This window comes from Eptatretus burgeri, chromosome 2 (assembly GCF_056783735.1).
Source record: "Eptatretus burgeri isolate ZD-2024b chromosome 2, Ebu_testis_v1, whole genome shotgun sequence".
Classification (NCBI taxonomy): Eukaryota; Metazoa; Chordata; class Myxini; order Myxiniformes; family Myxinidae; genus Eptatretus; species Eptatretus burgeri.
The window spans coordinates 78,996,253-79,006,252 of record NC_140962.1 but is presented as its reverse complement, the minus strand read 5'-3'; the positions used below and the strand labels follow the sequence as shown (position 1 = coordinate 79,006,252).

Here is a 10,000-nt window from a genome sequence, read left to right as displayed (position 1 = left end):
GCCCATGAATGTTTCATGCAATTTATGAATACCACGTTGGTGTAGTGCAAGCCTGTAATTCTTACTTTCTTGGCGTTTTCCCACCGGATATGGTGACAACTTCCGGTTTCTTGTCGGTTGGTGTGAGTGAACCGTCGCCATATTGTCTTTGCTCGCTGAGCGAGACTCGTTATTCGTGCCGTTATATTCATAAACATTGTGCAGAAAGGGAACTTCGGTGTCTCGTCTCCTCCAAACCGTTTGATCACGGTATTTTCGTGGATCCTCTGTTCATCGTTATCCTCCGTATTAGCAGACTTACCGTAGGTTACCAGAACCTACTTTTCAATACTTGTTGTTTGTGATTCTGGTCCGTCCCACGTGCACTCTGATGATACCTCGGTAACTCGGGACCTACCAGCTGCAGAAACCACAATGAGCGGCTTTGGTGATGACAGGCACAAATCCAGGGCTCCACGGAAATATGACAGTGGTGCTCAAAAGCGGAAACGTTCCAAGGAAAAAGATGAAAGACACAAGGTCGTCGTCGACAAGACCCAGAAAATCTCAGAGTTTTTCACTCCTGCACAAACAGGCGATTCGTCCATGACAGAGGCTGGAACACCAACATTGACAGAACAAGCGGATTTGCCAACTCAACCCCGGTGTCACGATTCGCCCAACATCTCGGAAAGTTCCACTGATGAAGAACATGCATCATATGAAGAAGCACGAGATATACTGACTGATCGTGGACCTGGCTTTGCCAATGACATTGGTTGTTGGCCTCCTGAGCGACCGTCATCAGAGATGATCGACTTCTGATCATCACGAGATTTGGAGCCCCGCAGAATTGGACTGGTCCCTTTGATTCATCCATACAATTTGTTGAAGGTAGGAAACACTGCTGCTCCAATAATCTTTTTTACAGTAGATGACAAAACGGAGAGTCCGTGAAAAGGTCCTGGCTTTGCTTCTCCACATTAACCGGAAAACTGTACTGCATTGCTTGCTAGCTCTTTGGAGGCGCTACTGCCCTGGGCGGGGAAGGATTCAATGACTGGAAGCATGCCAGTCGTTCTATCAAGGTGTATGAGCGTTCACATGTGCATTGTGCGAATATCATCTGCTTGTCAGACAAAGCAACATCCGCAGGTCGTGTGGACACTGAACTCGTCAAACAGGTGAGTGAGATTGCGTCCTATTGGAGGGAGGTGCTGAAACGAAGTGTGAGCGTGATATCGTTTCTCGCTGAGCGTGGTCTGGCGTTCCGTGGATCGGATTAAATTGTTGGGTCACGGACGAATGATAACTACCTTGGTTTAATGGAATTACTTGCGGAATACGATCCATTTTTGGTGCAGCCCATTCAGAAATATGCCAAACAAGGTAGTGGCTACACCAACTACTTATCATCTATGACATGTGAAGAGTTAGTCTCCGTCATCAGAAAATATGTTCTGGATAACATCGTCGCTCGTGTGAAAGAGGCAAAATACTTCCCTGTGTCAGTCGATTCTACTCCTGATATAAGCCACATCGACCACATCACAGTTATTCTATGATACATCGAGAACGAGGCTCCAGTGGAGCGTTTCATGACCTTTCTGAGCAACACAGTACACACTGGACTCCAGCAAGCGATGGCATTACTGGATTTTTTGAAAGCCACTGGATTGGACATCGCTAATTGCCGAGGACAGTCTTACGATAGATAACGCATCGAATATGAGTGGCCGATACAATGGGATGCAGGGAATGATCAAACAGGACAACCCTCTCACAATATTTGTGCCATGCGTGACGCACTCACTGAACTTAGTCGGTCAGTCGGCCGTGGGATGATGTAGACCTGCAGCAGCATTCTTTGAATTCGTGGAACAAGTGTATGCATTTTTTTACAGCTTCCACGTCACGCTATGCCAGATTATTTGATGCCCTGAAAGCCAAAGGTCTGCAAGTTCCAAAGCGCCTCAGCGACACTCGCTGGTCGGCTCATTCTGATGCAACCCGAGCTCTTGTAGACGGTTACAGCGAAATAATGGATGTCCTCGATGAAATCGCAAATGATGAACAACTGAATAGTGAAACGAGAAACACCGCCGAGACACTTAACCAAACGATGTGCACGCTCGAGATAGGGTTCTATGCTGGTTTCTGGTCTACTCTCCTTGGTAGATTTGATCATACGAGTAAAACCCTTCAGTCACAAGCTCAACTCAACACAGCAACACAAGATCTCAACACAGCCATGCAGCTCCTCAAGTCACTGGTGAGCTTCGTGCAGTCATTACGCGATCAGTTTGATACATTCATTGTTGACGGAGTGGAGCGCTCAGGTACGGAGGAATTCACTCGCGGATCACGAAGACGAAAGCGTAATGTCCGCCTCGCTTCATTGGACTACGGACACACTCCAGAAGTAGAACTAGACGCCAAGGAGTCCTTTCGCATCAGTGGATATGTTGCAGTGATCGACGTACTGCTGTCACAGTTGGAAAAGCGTACAAACGCTTACAGCGAGATGAGCGACAGATTTGGATTCCTGCGTGCTCTTGTTCAACTCGAAGTGGAGCAGATTTGAGAGTAATGCTCGAAGCTCGTCGAGCTGTATCGGGAAGATCTATCACCTGACCTCACAGAAGAAATGATTCAGTTTCAAGCCATGATGAAGGAGTCAGAGCCAGACTCGGGCCGTACTGAACTCGAGATGTACAGTTTTCTCATCGAGCGAAAACTCACCGATACTTTCCCAAACGTGGAATAGCTGCTTCGGATTTACCTCTCACTGATGGTGTCGAACTGCTCCGGGGAGCGCTCATTTTCGAAACTCAAGCTTATCAAGAACCATCTTCATTCCACGATGGGGCAGCAGAGACTGGTCAATCTGACCATCATTTCAACCGAATCCGATGTGCTCAATTCCATGCAGGTGGACAGTATCATATCTGAGTTCGCTGCCGCGAAGTCGCGCAGGAAGCTTGTCCATTGATTAAGGCACCGTGTGTGTGTTCATTGATGTGGATACCACTGCCGTTTATTTGTGCTCGCTGGAAGTCGGCTATAAATCACCATTTCGGATTTCTCTTGTTCAGATGGTTTTTAGAAGTTAGAAGATTTTTCGTCGAAGTTCGTAGTATGATTAATGACAGTGTGTCGTTTGTTATTTTCTTATATAAGTCCATCTCTATCTCTTACTCTTGCAGCAACAGCATTTTTGTGATTTGATTTTCGAATAAGCTCAGAGATAAGTCATCAGCTCAAAGATAAGTCACCAGCCATATCAATAACAATCCGTCCATCTTGTCATATTGTCAGATTTAATTGTAATTTGTGAACATGAATGCCAAATCATTCCTGATCAGGAATGCCAAATCTATAGATACAAGTTCAGTTGTTGATGAAAAAGCAGTTATAATTTAAGTTGTTGATTAATCTCCAAATTTGGGGGCCCCCCACAATCATTGTGCCCACGGCCCCCCACATGGTAAATCCGGCCCTGACCATATCCCTGTGTGTCGTAAGAGGCGACCAGGGTTGCGTCAGGAAAGGCATCTGGCGTAAAAACTAAGCCAAATCACGATGCGGATCATACGGATGATCCGCTGTGGCGACCCCGAACGGGAGCCGCCGAAAGAAGATGTGTTTGTATATACATATGCATATGTATATGGATATATTTATATATGTATATGTATATACATATATATATATATATATATATATATATATATATATATATATATATATATATATGTAGATGTATGTACATATATATATATATATATATATGTAGATGTATGTACATATATATATATATATATATGTATATGTATATATATATGTGTGTGTAGGTATATATATATATATATATATATATATATATATATATATATATATATATATATATATATATATTTTTTTTTTTTTTATATGAATATATATAAATGTATATATATATATATATATATATATATATATGTATATATATATTTGTATGTATATATATATTTATATATGTATGTATATATTTATATATATTTATACATGTATATGTATATGTATATATATATATATATATATATATATATATATATATATATATATATATATATATATATATATATATATATATATATATATATATATATATATATATATATATATATATATATATATATATTTTTTTATATGTATGTATATATTTATATATATATATATATATATATATATATATATATATATATATTTATATTTGTATGTATATATTTATATATATATATATATATATATATATTTATATTTGTATGTATATATTTATATTTGTATGTATATGTATATATATATATATATATATATATATATATATATATATATATATATATATGTATGTATCTATATATATGTATGTATATATTTATATATGTATGTATATATTTATATATGTATGTATATATTTATATATGTATGTATATATTTATATATGTATGTATATATTTATATATGTATGTATATATTTATATATATTTATACATGTATATCTATATATGTGTATATATGTATATATATATATATATATATATATATATATATATATATATACATATATATATATATATATATATATATATATATATATATATATATATATATATATATATATATATATGTATATATATATATATTCAAGGCATGTAGTTTTTGATATTCTTCTGAAGTCTATGGGTGGCATTAACTCTCAAAGCTTTTCTCATGAATGGATTGATAAGGGATAGATGGGTCACAAATGCACCAGCTTGTATTGATGCATACTCCACCATTAATGAAACTGTATAGGTCACATACTGTGGAGCTGATGTTTTTTGCAAAAACGACTGCACGCTTTGAGGGATTAAAATGGACTAATATCAGATGTGCAAAAACAGTGGAACTTTCCATTCCCCTCTCCCCTTCCCTTTCTCTCCATCATTCTTCTTGCACAATCTCCTTCTGATGCTTTATTAATATTTTTTCTCATTATGAATTTCCCTCTCTCTGTTTTTCCTCTCCAACACCCATATCCTCCTTTTTCCTAATGAAATAGTCATAATATTTCACTGCAACACCCATCCTCTTGTCAAAATTCTTTTCATTAGTCTATCCCTTCTCCCCACCCCCATTGCTTTCCACACCATTAACATATGATGTAATATCATGGTCCGAATAATTACTGTCATGACGTATTGTCTGATTGAGAATTGTCAACGTATCCGATTCATCGAAATCATTTCTTGTGAAGAAAATGCTGGATCGGTGATGTGATTCTTTCAAAGAGAAAACTTTTGATTTGGTGGAGTTGAATGATACTCCTTTGTTCTTCAAATGGATTAACATTCCTCTAATTTAGGTTTGTATTCCCTCAGCAGAAGTACTTACATTTTGTTTCACATTTATTTTGTAGTGCTTCTTACTCGTGTCTGGGTTTGCACATTTCTTCAGTTGATTCTCCAGTCTGGGGGATAAGAATGACAAGGCTGAGACAATTAGGATAGCTTGTGGTTTGAACTCTGTGATTGACACCAGTCACAGCAGTATATCTCATTTTTACTCCATTTCAAACACATTTTTCCAACATTAATAAACTGAAAGCAGTTACCCAAGATTGGTTATTGATATAAGCTTTGGTAAGTTCATGTAACTCTTGGGCTCTTTTTGAGTGGTTACTTGTGGCCATGTATGTCTGGTGTTGGCTTGATGGTTGAGCCTGGTGTTGGCTTAGTGGTTAGGGTGGTGGCTTGGGATCCTAGGGTCCTGAGTTCAAGCCCCGTTGGCCGCTGAATTAATATACACCAGGAGGTTGACTCAGCCTGTCATCCTTCCGAGGTTGGCAAAATGAGTACCAGTGTACTGGTAAGGGGGACATTGCATCAGCGGCATCTCCGCATCCCAACCAATGATGCAACTTGCAGCCACTGGCTGCACTGGAGAGAGAGAGAGAGAGAGAGAGAGGGAGGGAGGGAGAGAGAGGGAGGGAGAGAGAGAGAGAGAGAGAGAGAGAGAGAGAGAGAGAGAGAGAGAGAGAGAGAGAGAGAGAGAGATAGAGAGAGAGACAGAGATAGAGATAGAGATAGAGAAAGAGAGAGAGATAGAGAGAGAGATATATATATATATATATATATATATATATATATATATATATATATATATATATATATATAGAGATATAGAGATATTAATGGTGTAGGTGGTGGGCTTGGGATCTGAGGGTCCTGAGTTCAAATCTAGCTTGGCTGTTGAATATATACCAGGTATACCTTCTGAGGTCAGAAAAATGAGTACCAGCTTGCTGGGATGTTTGAGCCATTTGACTATCCTGTGTTGGAGTGGTGAACCTTCCAGTATTGTGCCCAACAGCCCAGGACTCTGCTTTGGCAGCACTGATTCTCTGTACAGAGTGTGGTCCTGATGGATTTTGATTTGGATTTTTGTGGCCATGGTTGCAAATTATCTCTGTCCCTGGAGCTCTTTACGAGTTTAGCCTGCTCATGTGCACCAATTTCTGGAGAGCACAGTTGTGCTGCTAAAGGCCCAGTCACACCTTGACGTTTTAGCCAGCTTATGCTGATTTTTGGAAAATTTGTCTAAAACGCTGTTACACGTTGAATACGTTATGGGTAAGTTTTGATAACATTGAGAGCACGCTGAAAAACACTGCCATATGTCGTAGTACGCTGGCTTTAAACGTTGTACTTTTCGTTTGTCCTCAAATTTTCCATGCTTGAAATTTTAAGACGTATGCCAGCGTATGACTCACACGTTCCGCATAACGCTGGCCATAAGTTGTAGGCATGTCACGCGATCGTTGACACACGTCGACACACGTTACTTGTAAGTTACTCATAAGTCGAAACACGTCGAGGTAATGTTTAGCGTACCCGAAACTTATTTCTAACTTATGAGTAACGTGTTGTACTCACGTTACACAATCGGTGACACACATCGATACACGTTACTTGTAAGGTGCTCATAAGTCGAAACACATCAAGGTAATGGTTAGCGTCAGTGTGTCCAGACTCCCTTGTTTTTTTTTTTGTTTGTTTGTTTTTTTCTTCCTTCCTTCGGTATGATGGTGATTTTGACACTTCGATTTCCAGTGCGGTTATAATATAATATAATTAATAGGCTGCCACTCAACGATTTAAATCAAAACCGCACTGTACACTGAACACCGTCATACCGAAAAAACAAACAAACCGGGAGTCTGGAACACTGACGCTAACAATTAGCTTGAAGTGGTTCGACTTATGAGTAACATACAATGACGTGTGTCGACGTGTCAACGATCGCGTATCGTGCGTACCACTTATTCCCATCGGATGCGGAGCGTGTGTCATACGGCAAGTACGTCATAAAATTTTCAACATGTTTAAAATTACAAGACGTACTCCATTTAATACGACGTATGATAGCGTACTTCAGCGTTCTATTCACGCATACCAAACTTACCCATACCGTATTCGACATGCGCCAGCGTTTTAGACGTATTTTTCAGAGGTCGGTATACGCTGGCAAGATCGCCAAGGTGTGACTGCGATGTTGACACTTCCATTTCTGCGGCGGTTATGATTTGAATCGTTGTGCGGCAGCCTTTTCATAACCTATGCCACGTCTTCATCGGCGATACGTGCAACGCGCTATGCCTAAGTTAGACGATCGTTGGGCATAGGTTGTGAAGGCCGACAACAGGTTCAGCATTCGTTGGTATAAGTTATCTATAACACAACGAAACGTTCTGTGTCCGTTACTAATACGTTATGCATAAGACCAAGTCGTTATGAATACGTCCGAATCTTAAAAAAAAAACATCAAAAGTTCAACGTAAGCCAGCGTTTTACATACATTTTAATACGTTGCCATCGCTGGCTAAAACGTCAAGGTGTGACTGGGCCTTAACGCAGTGCTGAAGGTGGATGAGAGCAGGAATTTGGAATTTTTCATGTTAAGTGTGACACCTCACATTCACCTCCAAAATAATTTTCTTAGTAGGAAAATATCCTAAAATAAGGCATTGTCTGTATGTCTGTTCCTTATAGAATCCAAAATGGCTTGGCTGACCCATTCCATATTTTGTATTTGTGCTTGGGGTAACTAGGGTCAGTTTGCGGGCATTAAGTAAATTGAAAGTTTCCGGTAAAAAAACGGTTGCCAACCTATGTTTGTTTGTTCATGTTCTATCTTTTTAAATGCTGAGTGTCGTGCAATGGAACAGCATGTACCATTTTTGAAGTCTTTGGTACGACTCGGCCGGGGTTCAAAATCACCCGACCTCCTGCACTCAGAGCAGACACTCAAATCATTCATTGCACCACTGAATCTGGTGAAGAAGTAAAACTTGTTTGGTTTAACTTTCGTTAAACTTTAAATATATCATCTAACTCTTAGGCATCTGCCAAAAGAGTTCTTATTTAATTTTGGGGGGTGAAGCATGTTTGTATGGGAGTGGGGTGCTGATGCTGGTGTCTTCCACCAACCTGTCACTTACTCTATAAGTATGAGCTTAATTCCCAAGGCTAACTTTTCAAAAGGTCACACACAAAGATGTCATCCCCTCATGTGTTACAAATGTTTTTAAACTGTGAAAATCCGATCCCTACACCTCTCGTTTTGACATCCGAGACTCTTCTCCTGTGTCCCGAAGTACCCTTGTGGTTCTTTCCATCAATTTTTTTTTCCTCGGTGACTGACGGAAACATCCAGGTTATAGACTCCACATAAACTATGAGTTTTCTTCTTGCTGTACGGAACCCATGGAAAATCCTCCATTCAATCCTGCCTTGTGAATCGATGCTCAAACTTAGATTTCTATCTGCCGATATACAAATCGGCAATAGACCACGTACATGGTATAATTTTGTCAAACAGGTCTCCAAATTTTCATGTGGCTCTTGGAGCAATTTTCACAGAATTAGAAAGCTTATTGAATGTGTAAGTTTCCATGGAAAGAAAATACCATCAAGATCATGAGATATTCATTTCAGGTAAGTCATTCAAAGCGATTTCATAATTCAACGTCCACCAGATCACTTCTGAATGATTTTGAAACTAAAGCTCCATAATGGTTTCAGAAGGCTAAAATAAGTTGTCCTGGCAATTTTTTTTGGATACAATGTCGAGGCTCGTGGAGTAGCTATTACAGAGAATTGGTCAGGAGGTAACACAACAAAAGGAACAGTGGAAAGAGGGGGGGGTTGGGGGTGGGGACATACTGACAGCAGGGTTGAGGGACAAAATTGAGAGAAACTTGGAGAAATAAGGGATGTGGGGAACAATGGGAAAAAATTTTGCCTTTATTTCAGACTGTTTTATTTTAAATCAGGAGAAACTGAAATCAGCAGATTTTTATTGGATATCAAAAGATATTAGGATGCTTTGTGGATGTAGATTCAGTTATCGCTGGCATCCTGATCAAATTCCTGAAATTCTTATTCAAACCTGCAAGGGGCACTGCCTCAGTGGCACAGATGTGCTTTCTAGCTTATGATGCAATCCTGCAGCCATGTGCAGCATATGAGAGAAGGAGAATCACTTGAAGTTTGACCTCATCCTGTACTTGTGCAGAATAATATTTTACGTGTGAATATTTTCCTAAAAAGCAACATTGTTTCCACCGCAAAGCACAAGAAAATCAACAAAAGTAACATTATTTTTTCATGACTATTAATTTTTATGCAGTCATATTAATTAATCTTACCAAATTCAGTGGTGTAATGGATAGAATGTCCACTCTGAATCGAGGAGGCCAGAGGTTCAAACCCCAGCTGAGTCGTACCAAACAGTTAAAAAGTGTTTTGTGCTACTTCCTTGCTTGGTGCTCAGCATTTAGAAGCAAAGAGCATGGACAAACAAGAATGGGAAGGCAATGGCAAACCTCCTCGTATAACTCTTCAAGAAACTGCTTTGGCAGGACCAACACTCTATAAAGAGTATGGTACATCAAAAGAAATAAATAGGTTTATATATATATATATATATATATATATAT

General features: G+C 39.2%; 1 protein-coding gene and 1 long non-coding RNA gene across 12 annotated transcripts in view; one reads left to right on the top strand and one right to left on the bottom strand.

The window, feature by feature from the left end:
- LOC147032393 (zinc finger protein 385D-like) overlaps positions 1 to 10,000 on the top strand; it is a 722,012-nt gene that overhangs the window by 459,182 nt on the left and 252,830 nt on the right. The window lies entirely within an intron of this gene.
- LOC147032394 (uncharacterized) overlaps positions 1 to 10,000 on the bottom strand; it is a 164,074-nt gene that overhangs the window by 23,749 nt on the left and 130,325 nt on the right. The window contains exon 4 of the long non-coding RNA XR_015055148.1: positions 5,395 to 5,470. This is a non-coding gene — a long non-coding RNA (uncharacterized LOC147032394). The remainder of the gene's footprint in view (positions 1 to 5,394; positions 5,471 to 10,000) is intronic.